Source organism: Taudactylus pleione, unplaced genomic scaffold (assembly GCF_031769625.1).
Source record: "Taudactylus pleione unplaced genomic scaffold, aTauple2 ptg001288l, whole genome shotgun sequence".
NCBI lineage: Eukaryota > Metazoa > Chordata > Amphibia > Anura > Myobatrachidae > Taudactylus > Taudactylus pleione.
The window spans coordinates 146,916-160,200 of NW_028285688.1; positions in this window are offsets into that span (position 1 = coordinate 146,916).

Sequence of the window (13,285 nt, forward strand, 5' to 3'; positions counted from 1 at the left end):
TCGCACGCAGTATGTACACAAGCTGCGTATGCCATCGTAATGGCTAATTTATGCACGCCCATGCAACGGTGATCAAATGGAAAACATGCCTATGTTTCCCCAACCACTCCCCCGTCACCACCCCCAAATGCTGACTACCTGTCACTCACTCTGCAATGGTTTACCATGCTCGGTGTGATCGCAGTGTATTGCAATGTAGCCATCGTGCATAGCAATGCATATGCCGTACACAACCATCGCCCGACTGTGGCCCTGATTCAGAGTCGGACGCTCTGAAAGAGCGCTCGCTCTGAATCAGGGTGTTTTGGGGTTTTTTTGTGCGGCCTCCTGGCAGCTCGCATAGCTGTGGGTGACCACCCACAGCTATAGCGAGTGGCCATGATGAAGGTCACGATGGTCAAGACCATCGCAACCATCAGGCTTGCGATGAGACCCTTGTGGTAGGGTCTCATGGCCGCAAGCCCCAGAGAGCTTTCAGGCTCTCACAGAGCCGGAAGCTCTCCAAGTGATGTCAGTGGGGCCACCCCCAAACGAGAGGCATTCTCATGGGAACGCCTCCGTTTGGGCAGCCACCCCCCCGGCCCTCCCACCAAAGGGGGCAAGCTGTCACTCAACATCGACAGCTCGCCCCCTTTGTTGCGAGACCTGGAGCGACGGAGTGCCCATCGCTAGCCGGGTCTCGCGCATGCGCACGACGGAGCCGGCTCCGTCGTGCACATGCACTGTAGGCCACCATCGACCCGGTTGCGAGCGCTCAGCGCTTGCGACTGGGTCTGAATCAGGCCCAATGTACGCTGTTGCAATTGAGATTCATAATGAATCAGGTCCTCTCTACACTATGTAGTATCTATGAGATAATAGGACTGTATGACAGAGCACATATTGTGTGCATTCCTATATTGTACATATACTCACCGGCTGCATTATGAATGGGGGAGATGTCCTGCCAGCCTCTAGGGCTTCCCAGTTAATGGGCCAGAAAAAAACATGATCCCTGATGTTACAATATAGCTGCTGCCTCCTCTCTGGGGATTTGCATAAGAACTATGAAAGGAATAAACAGAAAAGTATTTATGGCAGATAAGCACTAGCTGACCAATGTCATACCTTTTCCTTATGCTACTTTATTCTCAGGATGACATGTATAAATATTACTATTTTACAACTACATTTGCTGGTGGCTTATGCAAGGTAACTGCTATTGTTCTAGAATTTATAAATATTTGTGAGGTTACTTATCTGTCTCTATTGTTCCATAACATATGACCTGCTCACTAACTTATTATTTACTTTCATTATGTAATATGGAAGAACAACGCTGACCCTGACAGGGGGTTACCCAGGTTTGGGCAGCTATTTGGTTTGGCTCTGTCCTCCACCCCATTTGCTAAGTGCTTCCCTTTTCCTGCCACTGATAATATGACTGCCTATGTAGCCCAGCTCCCTGCAGGCCTTACTTAATGCCCAGCTTATTAACCATTAGGAAAATAATCAATATAATAATACTTAAAGCCTAAACCAATTACAGCTTCATGATAGTTCCCTTTAAATTGGGGCAATGTTCCCAGGGCACACTAGTCACCCTTGCCACCTTGGTACTGTAGTTACAAATGAGAGTTGTAACTATAACTATGTGGTGGCATGCTGACTGCCTATGCTAGTATTAATGTATGTTCTCAGACCTGTGCCTTATTTCCCCTGTGACTGTATAAACTCCTGACCCTGTGATAAGCCTGTATACTGCATACTCACTCGCTTCATGATGTTTATAATGCTAGGACTTAGTTCCCCTGGGTAGACTGGGTCATCACTGAGGACAGATCGTACAATCTCCAAAGACTCTTCACCACAATAAAAGGGTTGGTATCCTGTGGCCATCTCATACATTGTGACACCCAACGAGAAAATGTCTACCATGGCATCATATGGATCCCGACTAAGCATCTGTGAAAACATGATAGAGAAATGGATGGTTAGTACATTGTCCAACCGGGCAGGAGGCACCGGGTTATGCTGACAGCTCTGCTGTATGTACACATTGAGAGATCTGATGGAAGGAAGAATATCAATGAACATATACTGGTAATTACACAGACAGCATTCAGCTGAGGGTTTATGTGATAGAAATCAATTACTAAATTAAAATAACTGTAATGGTAATGACAGTGTAAGAGAATATTATATAGAAAGCCGAAACAAGCAGAGGCAAATGAGTAGAGGAAGGACAGCTTGGCCACCTTTTCTGAAGCTATTTACATATGAAAATGGGAACATCAAGAAGGATGAGAGCTCCCAGACTGTATATACCACAGGGTCATAAGACTCATTTGAGGAATGAATACCCTGTTGATGTAATTCATACACTGTACTGACTACTATATATTGTTACTGAATCATTCCTGGTATAGGCTTTTACTCTTTAGTAAAATATTTTAATTAATGTAAACTCACTCATCTACTAAGCTCTCACCCACACCTCTCCTCCCTACATCTCCAGCCTCATCTCCTCACATGCTTCCTCCCACCCTCATCTCTCTGCTAATCTCCCTGATCATCACTTCCCACTCTCACAGTCAGGACTTCTCCTGAGCCTCTCCTAACCTCTGGAACTCCCTCCCTCACTTCATTAGTCTTTCACCTGCTTCCCAGCCTTTACACCTATTGTTTTCATTCTACCCTACTACCCTCCCTACTACCTCTACAGTCTCTGCCCATCTCTACTTTACCCTCTGCCCCTATTGTGTCCACCCATATCCCCTATAGATTGTAAGATCGTGAGAGCAGGGTCCTCTGTTCTTTTTTAATCTCTACATAATTATGCTATTTGAACATTGTAATGATTGGGTCTATTCATAAATAGCAATGTTCCCATGCACATTAGCATTCCATGTCGCCGCATATTACAGTGGTATCCTCTTTCTCTGGCCAAAAACTCCACTTCACTGCCTAATAATTAGACCCCTATGTGACTATGGGCCTAATACAGAGGTGAATGCAGTGTTGATGTCAGACACAGTGGACTGATTTTTGCCACTTAACCAAAAAACGAATATATATGGGCGCTACCCTATATAGATGGTAATTGAGACTCAAAAAAATCATCAAATATGTATAATGTTTGATATCCAAAATGGCTGACAGCAGCCCTTATATAGATGGGAAAATTGCTGGATTCCCATAAATCAAAGAACATACAGACAAAGAATATATAGGTGCTGGTCAGTGCCTATATATTCTTTGTCTGTATGTTCTTTGATTTTTGCCACTGCCCATGTGTCACTGCCGCACTACACACATGCGGTGATTGATTTGAGACAACTGACTCAGTGAGGATTTATTCACAAAGTAACAGATAGTAACTATTTAGGGGAAGTAACAAGGGGTGGCTACAAAACACAGGCATGTCGCCACCATATTCTGGGCACCTCCTAGCCAGCCACTGCACATTTGTTTGCAGTTGGACTGGCCCCGGCCTCTTAGTTGAGACGGACATTATGAAACACCATAGGGTCGCTCAGTAGTTCAGTTCTGGGACCGATGTAGCGTCTTTTGTATGTAAGCAGTGGATCTAAGACATTGGCTGGTGGGCATCTCTGTACACACACATGTGTATGCAACGGCTGTATGAAAATATGCAAATGTCACAGCCATCTAGATTTGTATTGAGAGGATCTGTACTGTGCATGCACTGATCTCCTACTGCAAGATCTCTTACAGATCTCCATATCCGCAGCCTGATTCACAGGGTGTTACCATTTTGGGGGTGGGGAGTGGGTGGGGCCAGCCTCTGTTTCGGAGAATAGGTCAGGGCCCTGGCCCACAAGGCCAGGGTCTTCATCTTCCAATGCTGATTTCCTGGCCTTGGCTACAGAGCTGCGAGGGACAATGAGAGTAACCTCAAGGTTACTCAGCTGGATAATGGTCTCATACAACATCCGATGCATCTTGGGATGCAGCACTCGGATCTGCAATGCTGACAGGTGTCTATGTACACCAGATGCCTACTACTGCATTAGCTTATCAGTTGTAGGGTATTACACAGCTGCTTCTCTGTGGCTATGCAATGCCATACAACTCTGACTCAGCACCTGCATCCATCTCTGAATCAGACCCTGCATCCATCCCTGAATCAGTCCCTGCATCCATCCCTGAATAAGCCCCTGCATCCATCCCTGAATCAGGCCCTGCGTCCATCTCTGAATCAGACTCTGCATCCATCCCTGAATTAGCCCATGCATCCATCTATGAATCAGACCCTGCATCCATCCCTGAATCAGACCCTGCATCCATCTATGAATCAGACCCTGCGTCCATCCCTGAATCAGACCCTGCGTCCATCCCTGAATCAGTCCCTGCGTCCATCCCTGAATCAGTCCCTGCATCCATCTCTGAATCAGACCCTGCATCCATCCCTGAATCAGACCCTGCGTCCATCCCTGAATCAGTCCCTGCGTCCATCCCTAAATCAGTCCCTGCATCCATCTCTGAATCAGACCCTGCGTCCATCTATGAATCGGGCCGTGTTTAGATATCATTAAGAACTAAGATGTTGTAGACAATGAATCTGTTACTCACCTCTGGGGCCATGTAACCTAGCGTACCAGTAACTCCTAACACCTTCTGGTCACTGATGTCCTTCACTGCAAGGCCAAAATCGCAGATTTTGGCATGGCCAACTGCATCTAGGAGCACGTTCTCCGGTTTGATGTCCCTGTGAGGAGAATGAGTGTAAGTTTCTGCCTGTCAGACAACTACCAGCTGTATAACTTTGTTTGTTGCAGAGGAAGATTCCCAGAGACACAATAAGAACCATGTCAGTGTCACAGTGTGCATTGGTTGCAGCCACAATGGGGCCCTGAGCTTAGGGGGCCCATCTTCCTTGTCAAAGTTACATGAGTTATATACATTTTTCACAATTGGGTGGTACATAGGAATCCTTACAAACTTTTGCTATGAGGCCTTCAAATATCTAGTTATGTCCCTGGTGTTAGTTTATGGGGCCAAGCTCCATAATATTTCCCATTCCAGAGCTTGGTAAGTTCAGCATGTATGCAGCCCTCATAGAAACATATAGAAACCTATGGGGGCTGTTTTTGTGATCGAAAATGGGGAATTGCAGCAGATATCCCCAAGATGTGCTGAGGTCCCCCATACATACATTTATGGAATCCTTAATATTTACAGGTGCCAGACAAAAATTGGTATTTTCAGGGGAAATCTATGATAAATAGGCTCCTATGTATGTGGTGGGATAAAGAGGGAGATAAGAGGGTGTGTGAAGCAGTCACAAGAACCTCGCCCTACATATCATGTAACTCAAGAATGAATGATCCCCCATTTTCAGAAAAGGGCAGAGACACTTCTCTATAGCCTGACCCCTAGCATCATTCTAGCTATACTGTAACTACATATAGGGGGTTACTGTATGTGATCATTAGAAATAATGAGTTACCTATGGATAATGCCCCTTGAGTGGAGGAATTGGAGCCCACAAAGGATTTCTGCTGTTAAAAATCTGATGAGGAAGAAAATAAATATTAATAGCAAATATTTTGAAAGTAAAATGACCAATAATGAGATAGTACATTCCCCCTGATATACTATCAGAGTATAAGAGTGACACGTGACATATTATTATCACACATGCTCTCTGTATGGCTGAGTTACACAATGGAGACCCTGTGTCCAGGAGACTCTGTATTATACACAGGCCTGTCACCATGGACACCTATAAAGGCCCAGCCTGGATTTGTTAGGCCACATAGGCCGGACCCTACTGCAGCCCAGGTGCAGGGATGGAAACACTGATGTTACTATTTGTCATATCAATAATAATAATAATAATAATAATAATAATATAACCATATTCTCTCTTACCTGGTAGTGGCTTTACCTAATGGGGCGCTCCTCTGTATTAGCTGGTATAGGTCTCCCCCACTCAGGTATTCCATGATGAAGATGACGTGTTCCTGTGTAAGAGGCAGAGAGTATGATATAAGTTACATTATGGACATTACTCTGACACACAGCAGATGATAATCAGCAATACTCAGTCACCACTAGTGATGTGAATGAGGCCCAATGTATACGCTGTATCCAGCTCTTCTTCTGTCTGAGATGGGCCTCTACATATATAATGTACACAGGACATGGGGTAAGTGAGTGAGTCAGTGCTGGATAGTGAGGAGCATGGGATGAAGTATCCCATATACTATACAAAGGTACAGAATTAGGATAATAAACATCTGTGTCAGAATAATGCTTCATACAATATGTGTCATTGGAATTATGCCGAGGTCCCACAATAGTAAAACAATTGTCTTATATTACAAAAGTATGTTCACTGCACTAGAGTATATATATATATATATATATATATATATATATATAGATCTATATACAATATTTAAGTTACCTAACCCTCCCCAAAGAGCACAGTGGTGTATTCTTAATAATATATTACATTTATTAGAAGGTTCAATAGGAGGGGGTGCTACCACAGACAGTATACAGACATATATCACATAACGGGGAATGGAAAAGAGGGAAAAGAAGTCTCTGTCTGGTGCACACAGGTAACAAGGTAAGTATTTTGTTAAAACTTAACTTTTATGATATTATTGAATAAAATGAATGTTGTCATCTCTAACATGAGAAATAAGTGAAATAAAAACAAGATAGAGCGTGTAAAGAAAATAAAGATGTGTAAAAAGATTGCTTTGCTGGTGCGTCTTATTTGTGGTATTGTTTTTTTTTTTCAAACTGTCATATGCCACACATATTATACAGACCCTGGTTCAAGGACTATTTACCCTATGAATGGGGTTCTGATTGGCTGTTACACCGATCCTGGTATTGGTTCCTTATTACCCAAAAAATGTGTTTTTAACCCACATTTATTTGATATCTTTATTTACTGTGAAAATCGTGATGCTATAATATCCCGGTATTTATTGCCGGCTGTATTTCCTTATTAGGACTGTCTGTTCGTATAATAATTTCACAGGTGTTCTTAAGGTGCGTATACACGGTATGATTAAAATGGACAATATGAACGATAACGATATCGATCATATCATTATCATTCATATCGGCCATTTTTCGCCCACCAATGAACTGCGATATGCGGGCAAGTATGGTCGATATCAATCATCGCCCGTGTATGCAGGCCAACCTGGTCGATACTGACCAGGCTACTATAGGAACCCACGATCGACGTTATAGTCGTTGGTGGGTACATGGTGTGCTGGATGATTGCTATCGATCATCCAGCACACCCGTTAGATCGAACAACGATATTGTTATCGTTGTCGATCGTCCGTCTGTACAATAGTCTTTGCACAATGAAATCTCCGCGTTCCTTCATATATTATATCAGCAGATCAGAAAAATATGTCTAGAATATAGCGCTGTTCATTTTCCGCTATACATTATACATGATAATAATTGTGGGTGTAGGGCTAGTTAGTATTATATACATTACATTCAGTGCTTCACAGAAGTCCCTGGACGGACTGATTATTGGTTTTAAATCTCCACCTATACTTGTATTACTATGCAGGGTATTGATACATAGCACAAATGAAACGCACTAGCAAACCAATCTTTTTAAACACATCTTTATTTTCTTTACACACTCTATCTTGTTTTTATTTCGCTTATTTCTCATGTTGGAGATGACATAATTACACTTTTGTTCAACAAAATAATAAAAGTTATGTTTTAACATAATACTTACCTTGTTGCCTGTGTGCACCAGACAGAGACTTCTTTTCCCTCTTTTCCATTCCCCGTCATGTGATATTTGTCTTATATTAAACAAGCTGCTAATCAGAGGTAAGTTACAATTATGACAGAGACTCTTACCGGGGTCTGGGATGTGGCATAGCCATGGGTAAAGAAGGAGCTGTTGCCGGTGACTTGAAGGATGTCCCGCTCTATAAAAATAGGGTTCTTACTCCTGAGCAGACTCCTCTTCTTCACCAGTTTGACTGCCAGTCGCTCTCTGCTGTTGGGGTGGGATGCCAGCAGTACCTGCATGAGACAGATAATAAGGACTAGGGCACAGTGGCATAGAAAGTAATACAGGGCAGGTGATGCTGTTTCACTGGTACTAAGAGTCAAAATTGACTGAGGAGCTAATTAAGTCACATATGCTCAAGTATGGATATCCTTAAAAGCTGGACTGCAATGGTGGAATTAGGAAACCTCTATACTATAGGTAAATGTACTAGGGACCAGCATCTTCCCTGAGCCCAGCATTGTAGGAGAACTCTTGTGTCCAACATTTATTACAGATGACCCAATCTCCCCATTTAGTAGATCCTTGTGGGTGTACACTTGTTACTGAGATCCCAACCAATCATCACCAGCTTCTCAGCCCCTATAGTCTCTGTAATAGCCTGTACACAAGCAGGACATTGACGTGAGCTTATTTGGTGACCGTTCTGGTAAACAACTAAGATGAGTCTTAATGCAAACTGCTCCAGCCTATTATACCAGGGGAAAGAGAGCAGAGGGGTGGGGGTGGCCATGTTAGGAAAGGAGGGTTTTGAGAGACACCAACAGTTCTATTGGAGGGAGATTTCTATACAGAAGTATTGTAATGTAGACAGTGTTCTGCTTTAATTGGCCAATTCACACCTTATCCCCACTGACTATGAGCAACATCTTACACAGATACCACAGACATGGCGGTCAGTCCTAAATCTCAGAAGCATTCAACAATTCAGCATAACCTCACATAGATAGTAACACCACCAGGACAGTGGGTCAATGATCCTTTTGAAAATGTCATTTGTTTCCTGGCACCTTCTTTATATACTGGTGTCTGCATTCTCAGGAGACAGAATGATCTGGATCAGAACAGCAGAGCAGGGTTATCCAGCTATATCTGCGATGGTGCAATGCAGCATGGGACCGGCTAGTGGTAAAGCTCTAAGGCTCCTCTCATTAACAGTAAATGGTACAATAGATTAAACCACATCCCTTAGGGAGCCCAACCCCATCAATGCAGACTCTGCACTTACTGTAGTCACTGGGATAAGTGGACACAGGGCCTGATTCACTACCGAGCACAACTGCAATTGCAATAGCGATTACGTGAGCAATCTCACTGTGATAGTATGCTAATCCATTGCGATCACTATGCTACCGCAGCACTACATAGGGACGCCCATCTTACCTTACACACATCCGTAATGTTTAGCAAGACTGTGAAACCATCAGTACACTGGAGTACCATCACAGCCTCATGTACACTTACACATGCTCTGACCTTACTCAGAAATTGCTAACTTCAGCGCACGCTATCAGGCCTCAGCTGCGTATGGCATCACAAGGATAATTTATGCATGCCCCTGCAATGGCGTTCAAACGTACTGGCACACCTGCGTTTCCCCAACCACCACCCATCACCACTCACAAATGGCGCTTCCTGTCAATCACTCTGGGCTCTATTTATTAACATTATTTTTACTAAAATAAAGTGAAAAAGGGTGTTTTCACACCCTTTTCACATTATTTTAGTTTCACCTGTATTTATTACAGGGCAATTGGAGTAGAATTAGTAAAATTCTACTCCAACCCCCAGTATCACTTATTTTTAGTAAAGCAGATTGCATTTCCCATAATTGTAATGGGAAATGTGATCTGTGTGCAAGTTACTAAAAATAAATCCGCGATCGCGGGGGGCGGGGCTTAGCGCCGGGGGCGGGGCTTAGCGTCGGTGGGGGGGTAGTAGCGGTGGCCGGTCGGCGCATGCGCGGGCTCTTAGTCGCGGTATTTTTTCCGAAAACACCGCGACTAGAGTGCGGATGGGATCCGCAGAGACAGAGCTTTATCGCAACCTCTGTCCCTGCAAGGGATTTATAGTAAATCCCTGTGATAGTACCTGAATTCGCAATGCGAATTCACTCGGTAATATCACACTACAATCCGCATTCAATATGCGGATTGTAGTAAATAGAGCCCTCTGTGTTGGGTTTGCATGGTCACTGCGATCGCAGTCCCGATCACAGTGGCCAGTTCATGCACACGCACTGTGATGCATGCTCAGTACGCAACAAACGGCTGATTGCATACATATTAGCAACTGCGACCCAAGCTGAATCAGGCCCACTGTTGCCAGCCATGTACATGGGGGCAGGGTGGCACAACGATGGAGGAGCTCCAATCCAGCACTGCCACATCATCTGCCATCCCCCAGGAAGAGGGAGGTGAGTGATGTGGCTATGTGGGAGCATGTCACACACACACCTCACAAAGACCCTGCTCACGTCTATGTCACCCACAAGTTGAAATTAATTAGAAAATATCAAATCTTTCTTATGTATCAGATCAGAATATAAGAGCTATGGGCTGGGTGACAAAGTAGCCTCAGTTATGAAGCAGACAGCACCAGATCTCACACTGACCTATTACATGTAGCTCAGCTCTGGTGAAATGCAGAGCAGAACTGTCCCCTAGCACCTCAGAGTGGTACAACAGGCTGCATAACTAATATCATTGCCATGCATGTGTGCCCTAGCTCCGCCCTCACTTCTACACTGGCCACGCCCCTGTCAGCTGCGCTAAGCAACAGTCCAAAACCATGTATGGAGGTAAGTGTGGGAATTAGCCACTGTATCTTCTATATTTGCCTTGTTACATAGGCCCCATTGTATATTTAATGGAGAGCTCCCAATGTAAGCATCCATGTGCATGTAATGATAGATAATTATATGATATAGTTATTAAAGCAAAGTTCTTAAGTCATCAGAAGTTCTCTTATATTTGCTGCAGTGTTTACAGGTAAGTCACCAAATCTGTACTGATCACTTACCTTCCCGAAACCGCCCTCTCCAATAACACTGTGATAGATGAGATGTTCCAGTATGTGAGAGGCAGCAGATGTTTCCGGGGGGCTGACTGGAGGGGTCCCACTAACACCTTGTGGCATAAAGAGAAATCAGATTTATTGACTGATATAAACAGATATTTGGCATCTTTCATTTAAAGGTTTGAGATAATTATAGCATAGAAAGTATTTATATCCTGATTTTATATAGTATCTGGTAATAATATTGTTATGTTGCCTAATTATGTATTGTTGGGGTATAAAAGAAACTAATGAAATAAATTAAAATAATAAGAAATAGCTGCCAGCATTGGATAGGACAATGTAACAACAGCACAGGTACTGTAGAATAGTAATAACAAGGTATAAAGGTGTTACAGAGAGATAGGTGATAGGGAAAGGATGTGATTGGTGGTGAGAGCTGAGAGCAGTGACCACAAGGCTGTATCACAAGCTCATCAATTTTGTGTGTTGTAGTAGCGTGGCCGCAGGCAGCACCTGACCAACCAATAGGCTATTGCGTCGCCCCTGGGTCCCCTCCCCCTCTCTCCACTGCTGACCACTGTGCACATTACCTGACCTGCAGCCAGAAGAGAGGCAGAGTGAAAAGTCTGCCTGTACAGTGCCGGCCGGATAGAACGGAGATCAGTGTGTGCAAGGGAGGAATCTGTGTGCATATATATTGTCATTAATCCAGTAGTGTGTACAGGTTTCCCTGTAAACCATAGCTCCAATTTGGTATCAGTGGCCACAGATATGGTTGGTCAGTGATGGGGGCGTAGCCAAAACTTAGTAACATTTTGAAAGGGCCCTAATGTTTCAAGAGAGACACCTTTTTCAGCATTAGTTGTTTATTTTATGTCCCATACTAGTTCTGTAATGTTATGTTCCATAGTAGCGCCATTGTTCATTGTATATCCCATAGTAGCGCCCTTAATCATTGTATTATATGGGGTCTATTTACTAAGCTTTGTTAGGAGATAAAGTGAACGGAGGTAAGGTATCAGCCAATCAGCACCTAACTGCCAAATCATAGGCTTTATTTGAAAAATTACAGTTCAAAGCTAATTGGCTGCTACCTTACCTCCGTTCACTTTATCTCCTAACAAAGCTTAGTACATAGACCCCTATCTCCCATAGTTGTGCCCTTGTTCATTATATGTCCCATAGTAGCACCCTTGTTTATTATATACCCCGTAGTAACACCCTTATTTATTTTATGCCCTATAATAGCGCCTTTATTCATTGTATGTCCTATAGTAGCGCCTGTGTTCATTATATGTGCCATAATAGTGCCCTTGTTCATTGTATGCCCCATAGTAGCACCCTTGTTCATTTTTTGCCCCATAGTAGTGCCCCTTGCTCATTGCATGCCCCATAGTAGGTCCCTAATTAATGTTGTGCCCCATAGTAGCGCCCTTATTCATTGTATGCCCATAGTAGCACCTTTGTTCATTATATGCTCCACAGTAGTGTCTTTGTTCATTGTATATCCCATAGTAGTGCCATAATTAATGTTATGTCCCATAGTAGTGCCTTTGTTTATTGTAAGCCCCATAGTAGTTCCCTAATTAATGTTATGCCCCATAGTAGTGCCTTTGTTAATTGTATGTCCCATAGTAGTGCCCTAATTAATGTTATTCCCCATAGTAGTGCCCTTGTTCATTGTATTTCCCATAGCAGTTCACTAATTAATGTTATGCCCCATAGTAGTGCCCTAGTTCATTGTATGTCCCATAGTAGTGCCCAATGTCAACTTATGGCCCATAGTAGTGCCTATATTCATTATATACCCCAAAGTACGTAGTTCCTTAATTAATGTTATGCCCAATAGTAGTGACCTTGTTCATTGTATTCCCAAAGTAGTTCCCTACTTAATGTTATGCCCCATAGTAGTGTCCTTGTTCATTGTATGTCCCATAGTAGTGCCCTTGTTCATTGTGTTTCCCATACTAGTTCCCTAATTAATGTTATGCCCCATAGTAGTACCCTTGTTCATTGTATTTTAAATAGTAGTTCCCTAATTAATGTTATGCCCCATAGTAGTGACCTTGTTCATTGTATTTCCCATAGCAGTTCACTAATTAATGTTATGCCCCATAGTAGTGCCCTAGTTCATTGTTTGTCCCATAGTAGTGCCCTAGGTCAACTTATGGCCCATAGTAGTGCCTATATTCATTGTATACCCCATAGTACGTAGTTCCTTAATTAATGTTATGCCCCATAGTAGTGACCTTGTTCATTGTATTTCCCATAGTAGTTCCCTAATTAATGTTATGCCCCATAGTAGTGTCCTTGTTCATTGTATTCCCCATAGTAGTTCCCTAATTAATGTTATGCGCCATAGTAGTGCCCTTGTTTATAGTATTTCCCATAGTAGTGCCCTTGTTCATTGTGTTTCCCATAGTAGTTCCCTAAATAATGTTATGCCCCATAGTAGAGCCCTTG